The sequence below is a fragment of the Rattus norvegicus genome, chromosome X (assembly GCF_021556685.1).
Source record: "Rattus norvegicus strain SHRSP/BbbUtx chromosome X, alternate assembly SHRSP_T2T, whole genome shotgun sequence".
In the NCBI taxonomy this organism is placed as follows: Eukaryota; Metazoa; Chordata; class Mammalia; order Rodentia; family Muridae; genus Rattus; species Rattus norvegicus.
In genome coordinates, this window is record NC_141554.1 from 151,246,843 (window position 1) to 151,262,124 (window position 15,282).

Genomic DNA, 15,282 nt, shown 5'->3' on the forward strand with positions numbered 1-15,282 from the left:
ACTGGGGCATGAGATGCAAATGGAAAAATGTCAAGGGTAGATAGTTTATTTATTTGAACACTCAGAAACAACTGATATGTTGTCTCTAGTTCAGAGCACTGTATGAGGAATTTTATGTTTTCTTTTTTTTTTTTTTCGGCCTACAAACATCACAAGCATTAAACTCTCATACTTACTATCTCTTTGTAAGTACTTCTTTTTTTTTATTAACTTGAGTATTTCTTATATACATTTCGAGTGTTATTCCCTTTCCCGGTTTCCGGGCAAACATCCCCCTCCCCCCTCACCTTCCTTATGGGTGTTCCCCTCCCAACCCTCCCCCCATTGCCGCCCTCCTCCCATAGACTAGTTCACTGGGGGTTCAGTCTTAGCAGGACCCAGGGCTTCCCCTTCCACTGGTGCTCTTACTAGGATATTCATTGCTACCTATGAGGTCAGAGTCCAGGGTCAGTCCATGTATAGTCTTTAGGTAGTGGCTTAGTCCCTGGAAGCTCTGGTTGGTTGGCATTGTTGTACTTTTGGGGTCTCGAGCCCCTTCAAGCTCTTCCAGTTCTTTCTCTGATTCCTTCAATAGGGGACCTGTTCTCAGTTCAGTGGTTTGCTGCTGGCATTCGCCTCTCTATTTGCTGTATTCTGGCTGTGTCTCTCAGGAGCGATCTACATCCGGCTCCTGTTGGTCTGCACTTCTTTGCTTCATCCATTTGTCTAATTGGGTGGCTGTATATGTATGGGCCACATGTGGGGCAGACTCTGAATGGGTGTTCCTTCAGTCTCTGTTTTAATCTTTGCCTCTCCCTTCCCTGCCAAGGGTATTCTTTTTCCTCATTTAAAGAAGGAGTGAAGCATTCACATTTTGATCATCCGTCTTGAGTTTCGTTTGTTCTAGGGATCTAGGGTAATTCAAGCATTTGGGCTAATAGCCACTTATCAATGAGTGCATACCATGTATGTCTTTCTGTGATTGGGTTAGCTCACGCAGGATGATATTTTCCAGTTCCAACCATTTGCCTACGAATTTCATAAACTCGTTGTTTTTGATAGCTGAGTAATATTCCATTGTGTAGATGTACCACATTTTCTGTATCCATTCCTCTGTTGAAGGGCATCTGGGTTCTTTCCATTTTCTGGCTATTATAAATAAGGCTGCGATGAACATAGTGGAGCACGTGTCTCTTTTATATGTTGAGGCATCTTTTGGGTATATGCCCAAGAGAGGTATAGCTGGATCCTCAGGCAGTTCAATGTCCAATTTTCTGAAGAACCTCCAGACTGATTTCCAGAATGGTTTTACCAGTCTGCAATCCCACCAACAATGGAGGAGTGTTCCTCTTTCTCCACATCCTCACCAGCATCTGCTGTCACCTGAGTTTTTGATCTTAGCAAATCGCACTGGTGTGAGGTGAAATCTCAGGGTTGTTTTGATTTGCATTTCCCTTATGACTAAAGATGTTGAACATTTCTTTAGGTGTTTCTCAGCCATTCGGCATTCCTCAGCTGTGAATTCTTTGTTTAGCTCTGAAGCCCATTTTTTAATAGGGTTATTTGACTCCCTGCGGTCTAACTTCTTGAGTTCTTTGTATATTTTGGATATAAGGCCTCTATCTGTTGTAGGATTGGTAAAGATCTTTTCCCAATCTGTTGGTTGCCGTTTTGTCCTAACCACAGTGTCCTTTGCCTTACAGAAGCTTTGCAGTTTTATGAGATCCCATTTGTCGATTCTTGATCTTAGAGCATAAGCCATTGGTGTTTTGTTCAGGAAATTTTTTCCAGTGCCCATGTGTTCCAGATGTTTCCCTAGTTTTTCTTCTATTAGTTTGAGTGTGTCTGGTTTGATGTGGAGGTCCTTGATCCACTTGGACTTAAGCTTTGTACAGGGTGATAAGCATGGATCGATCTGCATTCTTCTACATGTTGCCCTCCAGTTGAACCAGCACCATTTGCTGAAAATGCTATCATTTTCCATTGGATGGTTTTGGCTCCTTTGTCAAAAATCAAGTGACCATAGTTGTGTGGGTTCATTTCTGGGTCTTCAATTCTATTCCATTGGTCTATCTGTCTGTCTCTGTACCAATACCATGCAGTTTTTATCACTATTGCTCTGTAATACTGCTTGAGTTCAGGGATAGTGATTCCCCCTGAAGTCCTTTTATTGTTGAGGATATCTTTAGCTATCCTGGGTTTTTTGTTATTCCAGATGAATTTGCAAATTGTTCTGTCTAACTATTTGAAGAATTGGATTGGTATTTTGATGGGGATTGCATTGAATCTGTAGATTGCTTTTGGTAAAATGGCCATTTTTACTATATTAATCCTGCCAGTCCATGAGCATGGGAGATCTTTCCATCTTCTGAGGTCTTCTTAAATTTCTTTCCTCAGTGTCTTGAAGTTCTTATTGTACAGATCTTTTACTTGCTTGGTTAAAGTCACACCGAGGTACTTTATATTATTTGGGTCTACTATGAAGGGTGTCGTTTCTCTAATTTCTTTCTCGGCTTGTTTCTCTTTTGTATAGAGGAAGGCAACTGATTTATTTGAGTTAATTTTATACCCAGCCACTTTGCTGAAGTTGTTTATCAGCTTTAGTAGTTCTCTGGTGGAACTTTTGGGATCACTTAAATATACTATCATGTCATCTGCAAATAGTGATATTTTGACCTCTTCTTTTCCGATCTGTATCCCTTTGATCTCCTTTTGTTGTCTGATTGCTCTGGCTAGAACTTCAAGAACTATATTGAATAAGTAGGGAGAGAGTGGGCAGCCTTGTCTAGTCCCTGATTTTAGTGGGATTGCTTCAAGTTTCTCTCCATTTAGTTTAATGTTAGCAACTGGTTTGCTGTATATGGCTTTTACTATGTTTAGGTATGGGCCTTGAATTCCTATTCTTTCCAGGACTTTTATCATAAAGGGGTGTTGAATTTTGTCAAATGCTTTCTCAGCATCTAATGAAATGATCATGTGGTTCTGTTCTTTCAGTTTGTTTATATAATGGATCACATTGATGGTTTTCCGTATATTAAACCATCCCTGCATGCCTGGGATGAAGCCTACTTGATCATGGTGGATGATTGTTTTGATGTGCTCTTGAATTCGGTTTGCCAGAATTTTATTGAGTATTTTTGCGTCGATATTGATAAGGGAAATTGGTCTGAAGTTCTCTTTCTTTGTTGTGTCTTTGTGTGGTTTAGGTATAAGAGTAATTGTGGCTTCGTAGAAGGAATTCAGTAGGGCTCCATCTGTTTCAATTTTGTGGAATAGTTTGGATAATATTGGTATGAGGTCTTCTATGAAGGTTTGATAGAATTCTGCACTAAACCTGTCTGGACCTGGGCTCTTTTTGGTTGGGAGACCTTTAATGACTGCTTCTATTTCCTTAGGAGTTATGGGGTTGTTTAACTGGTTTATCTGTTCCTGATTTAACTTCGATACCTGGTATCTGTCTAGGAAATTGTCCATTTCCTGAAGATTTTCAAGTTTTGTTGAATATAGGTTTTTATAGTAAGATCTGATGATTTTTTGAATTTCCTCTGAATCTGTAGTTATGTCTCCCTTTTCATTTCTGATTTTGTTAATTTGGACGCACTCTCTGTGTCCTCTCATTAGTCTGGCTAAGGGTTTATCTATCTTGTTGATTTTCTCAAAGAACCAACTTTTGGTTCTGTTGATTCTTTCTATGGTCCTTTTTGTTTCTACTTGGTTGATTTCAGCTCTGAGTTTGATTATTTCCTGCCTTCTACTCCTCCTGGGTGTATTTGCTTCTTTTTGTTCTAGAGCTTTTAGGTGTGCTGTCAAGCTGCTGACATATGCTCTTTCCTGTTTCTTTCTGCAGGCACTCAGCGCTATGAGTTTTCCTCTTAGCACAGCTTTCATTGTGTCCCATAAGTTTGAGTATGTTGTATCTTCATTTTCATTAAATTCTAAAAAGTTTTTAATTTCTTTCTTTATATCTTCCTTGACCAGGTTATCATTGAGTAGAGCATTGTTCAATTTCCACGTATATGTGGGCATTCTTCCCTTATTGTTATTGAAGACCAGTTTTAGGCCGTGGTGGTCCGATAGCACGCATGGGATTATTTCTATCTTTCTGTACCTGTTGAGGCACGTTTTTTGACCAATTATATGGTCAATTTTGGAGAAAGTACCATGAGGAGCTGAGAAGAAGGTATATCCTTTTGCTTTAGGATAGAATGTTCTATAAATATCCGTTAAGTCCATTTGGCTCATGACTTCTCTTAGTTGTCGACATCACTGTTTAATTTCTGTTTCCATGATCTGTCCATTGATGAGAGTGGGGTGTTGAAATCTCCCACTATTATTGTGTGAGGTGCAATGTGTGTTTTGAGCTTTAGTAAGGTTTCTTTTACGTATGTAGGTGCCCTTGTATTTGGGGCATAGATATTTAGGATTGAGAGTTCATCTTGGTGGATTTTTCCTTTGATGAATATGAAGTGTCCTTCCTTATCTTTTTTGATGACTTTTAGTTGAAAATTGATTTTATTTGATATTAGAATGGCTACTCCAGCTTGCTTCTTCTGACCATTTGCTTGGAAAGTTGTTTTCCAGCCTTTCACTCTGAGGTAGTGTCTGTCTTTGTCTCTGAGGTGTGTTTCCTGCAGGCAGCAGAATGCAGGGTCCTCGTTGCATATCCAGTTTGTTAATCTGTGTCTTTTTATTGGGGAGTTGAGGCCATTGATATTGAGAGATATTAAGGAATAGTGATTATTGTTTCCCTTTATATTCATATTTGGATGTGAGGTTAGGTTTGTGTGCTTTCATTCTCTTTGTTTTGTTGCCAAGACGATTAGTTTCTTGCTTCTTCTAGGGTATAGCTTGCCTCCTTATGTTGGGCTTTACCATTTATTATCCTTTGTAGTGCTGGATTTGTAGAAATATATTGTGTAAATTTGTTTTTGTCATGGAATATCTTGGTTTCTCCATCAATGTTAATTGAGAGTTTTGCTAGATACAGTAACCTGGGCTGGCATTTGTGTTCTCTTATGGTCTGTATGACATCAGTCCAGGATCTTCTGGCCTTCATAGTTTCTGGCGAGAAGTCTGGTGTGATTCTGATAGGTCTCCCTTTATATATTACTTGACCTTTTTCCCTTACTGCTTTTAATATTCTTTCTTTATTTTGTGCGTTTGGTGTTTTGACAATTATGTGACGGGAGGTGTTTCTTTTCTGGTCCAATCTATTTGGAGTTCTGTAGGCTTCTTGTATGTCTATGGGTATCTCTTTTTTTAGGTTAGGGAAGTTTTCTTCTATGATTTTGTTGAAGATATTTACTGGTCCTTTGAGCTGGGAGTCTTCAATCTCTTCTATACCTATTATCCTTAGGTTTGATCTTCTCATTGAGTCCTGGATTTCCTGTATGTTTTGGACCAGTAGCTTTTTCCGCTTTACATTATCTTTGACAGTTGAGTCAATGATTTCTATGGAATCTTCTGCTCCTGAGATTCTCTCTTCCATCTCTTGTATTCTGTTGGTGAAGCTTGTATCTACAGCTCCTTGTCTCTTCTTTTGGTTTTTCTATATCCAGGGTTGTTTCCATGTGTTCTTTCTTGATTGCTTCTATTTCCATTTTTAATTCCTTCAACTGTTTGATTGTGTTTTCCTGGAATTCTTTCAGGGATTTTTGCGATTCCTCTCTGTAGGCTTCTACTTGTTTATTAATGTTTTCCTGTGTTTCCCTAAGTGTGTTCATGTCTTTCTTGAAGTCCTCCAGCATCATGATCAAATATGATTTTGAAACTAGATCTTGCTTTTCTGGTGTGTTTGGATATTCCATGTTTGTTTTGGTGGGAGAATTGGGCTCCGATGATGGCATGTAGTCTTGGTTTCTGTTGCTTGGGTTCCTGCGCTTGCCTCTCGCCATCAGATTATCTCTAGTGTTACTTTGTTCTGCTATTTCTGACAGTGGCTAGACTGTCCTATAAGCCTGTGTGTCAGGAGTGCTGTAGACCTGTTTTCGTCTCTTTCAGTCAGTTATGGGGACAGAGTGTTCTGCTTTCGGGCGTGTAGTTTTTCCTCTCTACAGGTCTTCAGCTGTTCCTGTGGGCCTGTGTCTTGAGTTCACCAGGCAGCTTTCTTGCAGCAGAAAATTTGGTCTTATCTGTGGTCCCGAGGCTCAAGTTCGCTCGTGGGGTGCTGCCCAGGGGCTCTCTGCAGCGGCAGCAACCAGGAAGACCTGTGCCGCCCCTTCCGGGAGCTTCAGTGCACCAGGGTTCCAGATGGTCTTTGGCTTTTTCCTCTGGCGTCCGAGATGTGTTTGCAGGGAGCAGTCTCTTCTGGTTTCCCAGGCTTGTCTGCCTCTCTGAAGGTTTAGCTCTCCCTTCCATGGGATTTGGGTGCAGAGAACTGTTTATCCGGTCTGTTTCTTTCAGGTTCCAGCGGTGTCTCAGGCAGGTGTCCTGCCGCTCCTGGGCCCTCCCCCACGGGAGCCCAGAGGCCTTATACAGTTTCCTCTTGGGCCAGGGATGTGGGCAGGGGTGAGCAGTGTTGGTGGTCTCTTCCGCTCTGCAGCCTCAGGAGTGCCCACCTGACCAGGCGGTTGGGTCTCTCTCTCACCGGGTCTGGGACTCAAGCTGCAATTTTTAATTAAAAATATTTCACTTGGGAACAAGCTCTCCTTTCCCCCGGCAAGATGGTGGAGTATGATTTGACTACTTGAATCATGCACTTTCTGGATCAGCACCTGATCTTTCCACTTCCTGAGTTCCTCTCTGTGAAAGAGATTTATAATGAGAAAGAATTATTACAGGAAAATTGGAGCTTCTTAGCAATACCAATATGGTGGACTTTTCTATGGTTGTTTACAAAAACCTTTAGAGAGAAAAAAGAACAGTTGTGCAGCAGAAACAGCTCCAGGCAGAAACAGAACCAATTGTGATGATGTATGAAGATAAAGAAACTACAAAGCAGATCAGTCAACAGGGATGGCTGGATGATATTTGACTACCTGGCAGACAAGGATGGGTTTAGGCGAGAGTGCTTAGATACACTATACAGATATGTAAAATTCAAATATGAGTGTGGAACTTACTCTGGAGCAGCAGAGTATCTTTACTTTTTTTTAGTTTTGGTTCCAGCAACAGAGAGAAATGCTTTAAGTTCACTCTGGGGAAAACTGGCCTCTGAAATATTAATGCAGAATTGGAATGCAGCCATGGAAAACCTTACTCAATTAAAAGAGACCATAGACAATAATTCTGTGAGTTCTCCACTCCAGTCTCTTTAGCAGCAAACATGGCTCATTCACTGGTCTCTGTTTGTTTGTTTTTTTTTTTCAGCCATCCAAAAGGACATGATAATATTATTGATCTCTTCCTTTACCAACTACAGTACCTTAATGCAATTCAGAAAATGTGTCCACATAGTCTCCGCTATTTGACCACTGCCATAATAACCAACAAAGATATGCAGAAACGCTGGCAGGTGCTGAAAGATCTAGTGAAAGTTATTCAACAGGAGTCTTACACATATAAAGAACCAATTACAGAATTTGTTGAATGCCTATATGTTAACTTTGATTTTGATGGAGCTCAGAAAAAGGTAAGAGAATGTGAATTAGTGCCTGTGAATGACTTCTTCCTGGTAGCATGTCTTGAGGACTTCATTGAGAATGTCCGTCTCTTCATATTTGAGAGTTTCTATCGTATCCACCAGTGTATCAGCATTAATATGTTAGCAGAGAAACTTAATATGACTCCAAGAGAAGCTGAAAGATGGATTGTGAATTTGATTAGAAATGTGAGGCTGGATGCCAGGACTGATTCTAAACTAGGTTATGTGGTAATGGGCAACAATGCAGTCTCACCCTACCAGCAAGGGATTGAAAAGACTAAAAGTCTTTGTTGTAGAAGCCAAATATTGGCCATGAATATAGAAAAGAAACTTAACAGAACAGTAGACCAGAGGCTCCCAACTGGGCAACCCAAGATTCCGGCTTCAATTAAAGGATTATAAAGAAGAAAAAGGAATCAGTGAAAGACACAATAACCATTGTCTATAAAGGATGACATACAGTTTTAGAAGCAATTAACATGTTTTCTAAAAATTTTGGAGAATTTGATTAAAATTGGCTATGATTCACTTAAAAAAATATTTCATTTGAGTTAATATGACTTTCAATATATATATGTATGAGGATGGTCTTGTTGGGCACCAATAGGAAATATATATTATTTATATATTGTATATATTATATATAATATATAATATGTTATTTGAATATTACATATCACATATTTATATTTTATATATTATATATAGATTATACAATATTAATTAATTGTTTATAATATTAATAGTATAAGTTAATAAGTCATATTAATTCAAATTAAATATATATCATACTTGCACTGTCATATAATCAGCCACTGGTATCTCTTTATTTCACATAAAAATAAGCCACTCAAAAATCAAGAACAAAATATTACCTAGTTTAAAGTTTTTATATGAAGATAGCCCTGTCTTATAGCTAGGAATCTTAATATTTTAGGTTTGACTTTATATTAGTAAGTGCCGGTTTATGAAAAGAACTGCCTTAAAATGATCAAAAATACGGGATATTGAAAGATATACTGTGAAAACTCTCCTTTTCCATGCCAATCGTTTTACTTCAATGAACTTTCCTAAAGATCCTTTTTAAAAAAGCTCACAAAGTTAATATTTCTTTTAGTATTTCCTAAAAGAAAACTGCGATGAGCAGCCAGAATAGCTATGCATCTTGTTCAAGGACCATGAACCAGAGTAAATGCTATTATATCAGTGTATTTACAATATTTTTACTTATATCAATGGAAAAAAAACCAACTAAGAATCATTTTTGCTGCTGTATCCCTTGAAGGCATCAATGATTTCCCTAGTGAGAGAGTTCAAGATATTAAAATGAACTCTGTGACTATGTTATATGGCTACCTAGGACAGTCCAAAATAAGCAAGCTACAGTAGTAAATATGCCCCCCCAGAATATTGCCATTCTTTCAGGTTTACATTGACCTATCAAAAACATATGTTGATCTATTAAAGAAAGTTTACATTTTCTCTATAAACTTACTTGAAGTTACTTAGTTACCTCTAGGTTCCCTTTAAATTGACATAATTTATATGTTTCCTCAAAATTAGACTTTTGCCAGTAAAGTTATATGGCATATATAGTGTACTATAACCAATTTTCTTTTGGAATCTATTTAATTTCTGTGAACTGGTTAGTATAACTTGGACTAGTAGAACTAGTATAACATGACTGAGGGGTTAAAATATCATTCTTTGGTGCTATATGAAATTAAACTTAAATTTGAGTTTTTTTTTCATCTTTATTAAATTGGGTGTTTCTTATTTATATTTCAAATGTTATTCCCTTTCCAGGTTTCCAGGTCAACATCCCACTAGCCCCTCCCCCCTCCCCTTCTATGGTACCGAAGTTAAATCAGAAACAGATAAACCATTTAAACAACCCCATAACTCCTAAAGAAATAGAAGCAATCATTAAAAGTCTCCCAACCAAAAAGAGCCCAGGTCCAGACAGGTTTAGTGCAGAATTCTATCAGATCTTCTTCACAGAAGACCTCATACCAATACTATCTAAACTATTCCACAAAATTGAAACAGATGGATCACTACCGAATTCCTTCTATGAAGCCAAAACTACTCTTATACCTAAACCACACAAAGACCCAGCAAAGAAAGAGCACTTCAGACCAATTTCCCTTATGAATATCGACGCAAAAAACTCAATAAAATTCTTGCAAACTGAATCCAAGAGCACATCAAAACAATCATCCACCATGATCAAGTAGGCTTCATCCCAGGTATGCAGGGATGGTTTAATACATGGAAAACCATCAACGTAATCCACTACATAAACAAACTGAAAGATAAAAACCACATGATAATCGCATTAGGTGCTGAGAAACATTTGACAAAATTTGAGTTCTTTTATCATATGTACATAGATATTTTTCAAGTTTCTATCAGTAAATCCAGTGCTTTAAAATGCTTATATGCAGGGCTGTGATTAAGTGTAAAGACATCATGAAACATCAAAAGAAATTTACAAAATAAATGGCATTAGAAAGTATTCAAGTAGAAATGAAGGCATGTTTTATTTGTGCTAACACATTAAGGTGACTCTAAATTCTTTGGAAATCAACTGACTGTTGCATATCTACCACAAATTGAGCAACTCATGAAAAATTGCTACTGAGTTGTGGCTGGTTATGTATTCAACAGCATTTATGGTCTCATTCTGTAGAAAACGGAATATTCACTGAATTTCAAGGAGAATTTTTTCATTTCTTAGTTCTGTCTGCGACCTACTAGAATTCATATTTCCTGCTAGGATCACTAAAGAATCTTGATAGTCTCCAATTCCCTTACAAAGAAAAAACTGTCAACACTGGCGTAATTTGATTCCCTCACAATGGAGAAATACAAGTCTTCATAGTATAGATAAGATGTAGAAATAGCTTGTATCTCAGAGCATGTGACCACTACAGCACGTGGGATTTAAGTGAACAAGGGGCTTCCTAATCCACAGATCCAAACTGTTGTCATTTCACAGTGAGCACTGGGTTTTTAAGATAGACTAACAGGAAACTTGTTATATAACACAAGTTGGAACTCATGGTTTTCTGGACTCAGCCACCTGAAATTGGAATTATAGGCATGTGTCCCAATGACCAGTGTTAACATAATGTATATATACTCTATTTTCCCTCAGTGATCCAGAGATATTTCAGTAGTCTTCATACGTAAATCACTGCTTTAGAATACCCACATTTAACAGCAACAGAGTGCAATGCCATGAAGGAAAAGTTCTTGTTTTCCAACACAGTGATGTTATGGATGAGAACAATTAATTGTTTACAATAATAAACTATTAGGGACATTTTGAATGTTCCTAACATTAATAAACATAAAATAAAACAATAAAGTGCTTTACACGATGGAAGTGCTTTTATCCTCAAATGATCACTGTATATTACATACATTTATTGAAATATAAGGATGTAGAGTTATTGTTTGTTATACCCTCATGAATATGCATCTAAAATGTGGATCTTCTTCATTCACTTAAAAAAACACATTAAACAGAATGAAAATCCAAAGTGAGCAGTTTTGTATTTTTGCATTTAAGTACATACTAGTTTTTTGTCCTCTTGAATAATGGAAAACCCTAATAAAGTCACATTTCCTGTTGACCCTGTCTCATTTGGAGTAAACCAATATCTGGTTTGGAACAATAACTGTGCAGTAATTAGTGGTGAAGTAGCTTTTCAATAGATAAAGACTTTTAAAATCAGTATTCCTTTTCGTTTTACCTCCTTGAAAGCTTTCTGAATTTTAGATTAGTAATATAATAGGTTAATAAAGGATTTCGTGTGATAGCCTTGTTAAGTTCTGGTACTTTGTGTTTTCTACAGAAGATAATTTTGAGAATGAATTTAGTATTATGTGGAATTTTTGTTTCCCCTGAGTGAGAGTGGCTTAAATATATATTCATCACTGTGCTGAAGTCGTGAAACTGCTTTGTGAGATCTAGTGAGCAGTGTTTTTTTTTTTTTTTCCTAGTCATACATTCAGTGTCATACTGACAGTTTGAAATTGGCTTTATTGTACACATCTGTAAAAGGAATGTAAGGAAATTGTACTTTTACACTTAACTTCCAAGATATTTGTTCAATATTTAGAAAAATATCATTTGTTATTTTAAAAATTTATGATAAAATAGCATATAGAAGTTCACCAGACACAATATTTTTCAATTTAAACATGGCCATGTAACATATCTCTAAGGACTCTCATAACTCCCTTGTTGCCAGAGGTAGGTGGCTCTGTACAGAGGAAGTTAATCTCTAGCTCTCTGTATAAGTCAAGATATTTGTGTCTTCAATATGATATACCTGGCTATTAATATTGTGAAAATATTTGGTGGATGTAAATGTGATCCACATTGTAATAGTTCTTCCTTCATATTGCCCAGAACACAGCATGCCCACCACAATAATACATAATATGCTGCATGCTACAGCATTATTGTGTCAAACTGCACAACTGCTGGTAGAAAAACTGAGAAAAAGAGAAAACAGTGACAATAAGGTATTTTCAAGAAGAAAGGAAGATACAAAAACATGAAGCAAATTGTTTGGCATTTTCCAAGCTACTAACTACTCGTATGAGACTGGAGTGGACTCGCCTTACATGGGAGATGAAGACGATGTCAATACAAACAAGTGACATAGTAGAATATTTATTTTTTAGAGACTGAGTTACTGAAATATTACATTAGCTCACCAATAAGAGCATACTTCAAATACTTTAAATCTGCATTTATTTCCAAATCTTCCAATACGAAAAAAAATCAGGAAAATAAACATGATAAAGGAAATGTGCATCCATCCTGGCCACTATGAGGTCCTGGGAAAGCTCAATACCTGAAGGAATTTGCTCCCACAAAGCTAAAATATTGTCTTGCATTTCCACTAGGAGAGTTTATTAAGGCAGACTGCTTATGAGATAAATCACCAGCTAATCAATATGATAATGTGATTCAACTATATTCAAGCTTACATGAAATTCAGAAAAAAAAACACTGTAATAAAAGTTAGACAAAGTGAAAATTTCAATCAATTTGTTATATAGTTAGATTAAATAAAATAACGCCATTTTAAATTTTGAAATGTAAAATCTGAAAAGATATAAAATTAACTTAAAAGTTTTGTGTATAAAACTAGTTACTTACAGTCATTGTTTGGCAGTAAGAGACAATATGCTTTGAACTACATACCAATTACTACCTACTTAGAATAATTCATTATGCCACGTGGGTTTCATTAGCAATACAGCACAAGAGACATTATTCTCACTTTCAAGACAGAGAAATTTAAGTCCCCAGAGGTTAAGTCACTTACAGAACTTCTGGGCAGTGAAGTCCTGAGGAGCTGAGAAGAGAGGTTAGGGAAGAGGAGCAATAATCAGAATATATTGTATGAAAAATCTAATTTTAATAAAACAATGTAACAGCTACTGTAAAAAAATTTACTTAAGTTCTCACAGTTGACAAATATAAAAGAAACTCTGAGAACTTTAAAATGTATGCTGCTTTCATTCATATAAAGCAAAAAAAGAACAAATTAAAATACAATTTTATAGAAGTTCACAACACATTTATCAAAAACAAAGAGGACCTGTTTGGAAACAATAAAGCTGTAGACTCATATAAAATAATGTTGAGTTAAAAATTAAAGTTATATTCAATTCCTTGCATGGTAAATGGTATTTTATCTCTTTGTCAATACAAATAATGACCAAAGAATAAAAGGAGTGGATAACCATAGGAGTGGATTTGCAGAATGTAGATGCATTTTTTAGATCTTTATTAACTTGAGTATTTCTTATTTACTTTTCGATTGTTATTCCCTTTCCCGATTTCCAGGACAACATCCCCCTAACCTCTCCCCCTCCCCTTCCTTATGGGTGTTCCCCTCCCAACCCTCCCCCCATTGCCGCCCTCCCCCCCACAGTCTAGTTCACTGGGGGTTCAGTCTTAGCAGGACCCAGGGCTTCCCCTTCCACTGGTGCTCTTACTAGGATATTCATTGCTACCTATGAGGTCAGAGTCCAGGGTCAGTCCATGTATAGTCTTTGGATAGTGGCTTAGTCCCTGGAAGCTCTGGTTGGTTGGCATTGTTGCTCATATGGGGTCTCGAGCCCCTTCAAGCTCTTCCAGTTCTTTCTCTGATTCCTTCAACGGGGTTCCCGTTCTCAGTTCAGTGGTTTGCTGCTGGCATTCGCCTCTGTATTTGCTGTATTCTGGCTGTGTCTCTCAGGAGAGATCTACATCCGGCTCCTGTCGGCCTGCACTTCTTTGCTTCATCCATCTTGTCTAATTGGATGGCTGTATATGTATGGGCCACATGTGGGGCAGGCTCTGAGTGGGTGTTCCTTCAGTCTCTGTTTTAATCTTTGCCTCTCTATTCCCTGCCAAGTGTATTCTTGTTCCCCTTTTAAAGAAGGAGTGAAGCATTCACATTTTGGTCATCCTTCTTGAGTTTCATGTGTTCTGTGCATCTAGGGTAATTCAAACATTTGGGCTAATATTCATTCACTTATCAATGAGTGCATACCATGTGTGTTTTTCTATGATTGGGTTATCTCACTCAGGATGATATTTTCCAGTTCCCTCCATTTGCCTATGAATTTCATAAAGTCATTGTTTTGGATAGCTGAGTAATATTCCATTGTGTAGATGTACCACATTTTCTGTATCCATTCCTCTGTTGAAGAGCATCTGGGTTCTTTCCACCTTCTGGCTATTATAAATAAGGCTGCTATGAACATAGTGGAGCACGTGTCTTTGCTATATGTTGGGGTATCTTTTGGGTATATGCCCAAAAGCGGTATAGCTGGGTCCTCAGGCAGATGCATTTTTAATTGCATTTTTATTTACATTTTAAATGTTATCCCATTTCCTGGTTTCCCCTCCAGAAACACACTATCCAATTCCCCTCCCTACTCCCACTTCTATGATGGTGCTCCCTCAGCCACCTACCCAATCCCTCCCACCTATCCAGCCTGATATTTCCCTACACTGGGGCATCTAGCCTTGACAGAACCAAGGGCCTCTCTTCCCATTAATGAACTATAAGGCTATCCTCTGCTACATATGCAGATGAAGCCATAGGTCCATACCTCTATTTTTGTGGAATGGTGGTTTACTCCCTAGGATCTCTGGGTTATCCACTTGCTTGATATTGCTGTTCTTCTTATGGAGTTGCAAACCTCTTCACCTCCTTCATTCCTTTCTCTAGCTCTCTGGGGTTCCCAGTTCTCAGTACAATGATTGGCTCTCACCATTCTAAGGCTGTAGCAGAGCCTCTCAACAGACAGCTATATCAGGCAACTGTCAGCATGCACTTCTTTTTTTTTTTTCTTTTTGGTTCTTTTTTTCGGAGCTGGGGTCCGAACCCAGGGCCTTGCACTTCCTAGGTAAGCGCTCTACCACTGAGCTAAATCCCCAGCCCCCAAGCATGCACTTCTTGATATCCACAATATTGTCTGGGTTTGGTGGCAGTATATGGAATGCATCCACAGACGGAGCAGTCCCTGAATAGCTTTTCAGGCTCTGCCCCATACTTTGTCTCCTTATTTCCTCCTGTGAGTATTTTCATTCCCACTTCTAAGATCTGAAGCATCCACACATTGGTCCTCCTTCTTCTTGAACTTAATGTAGTTTGTGAATTGTATCTTGGGTAATCCAAGCATTTGGGCTTATATCTACT

General features: G+C 37.9%; 1 pseudogene; it reads left to right on the forward strand.

The window, feature by feature from the left end:
- Positions 1–6,641: 6,641 nt before the first annotated feature.
- Positions 6,642–7,953, forward strand: Eif3e-ps2 (eukaryotic translation initiation factor 3 subunit E, pseudogene 2; annotated as a pseudogene).
- Positions 7,954–15,282: the final 7,329 nt, after the last annotated feature.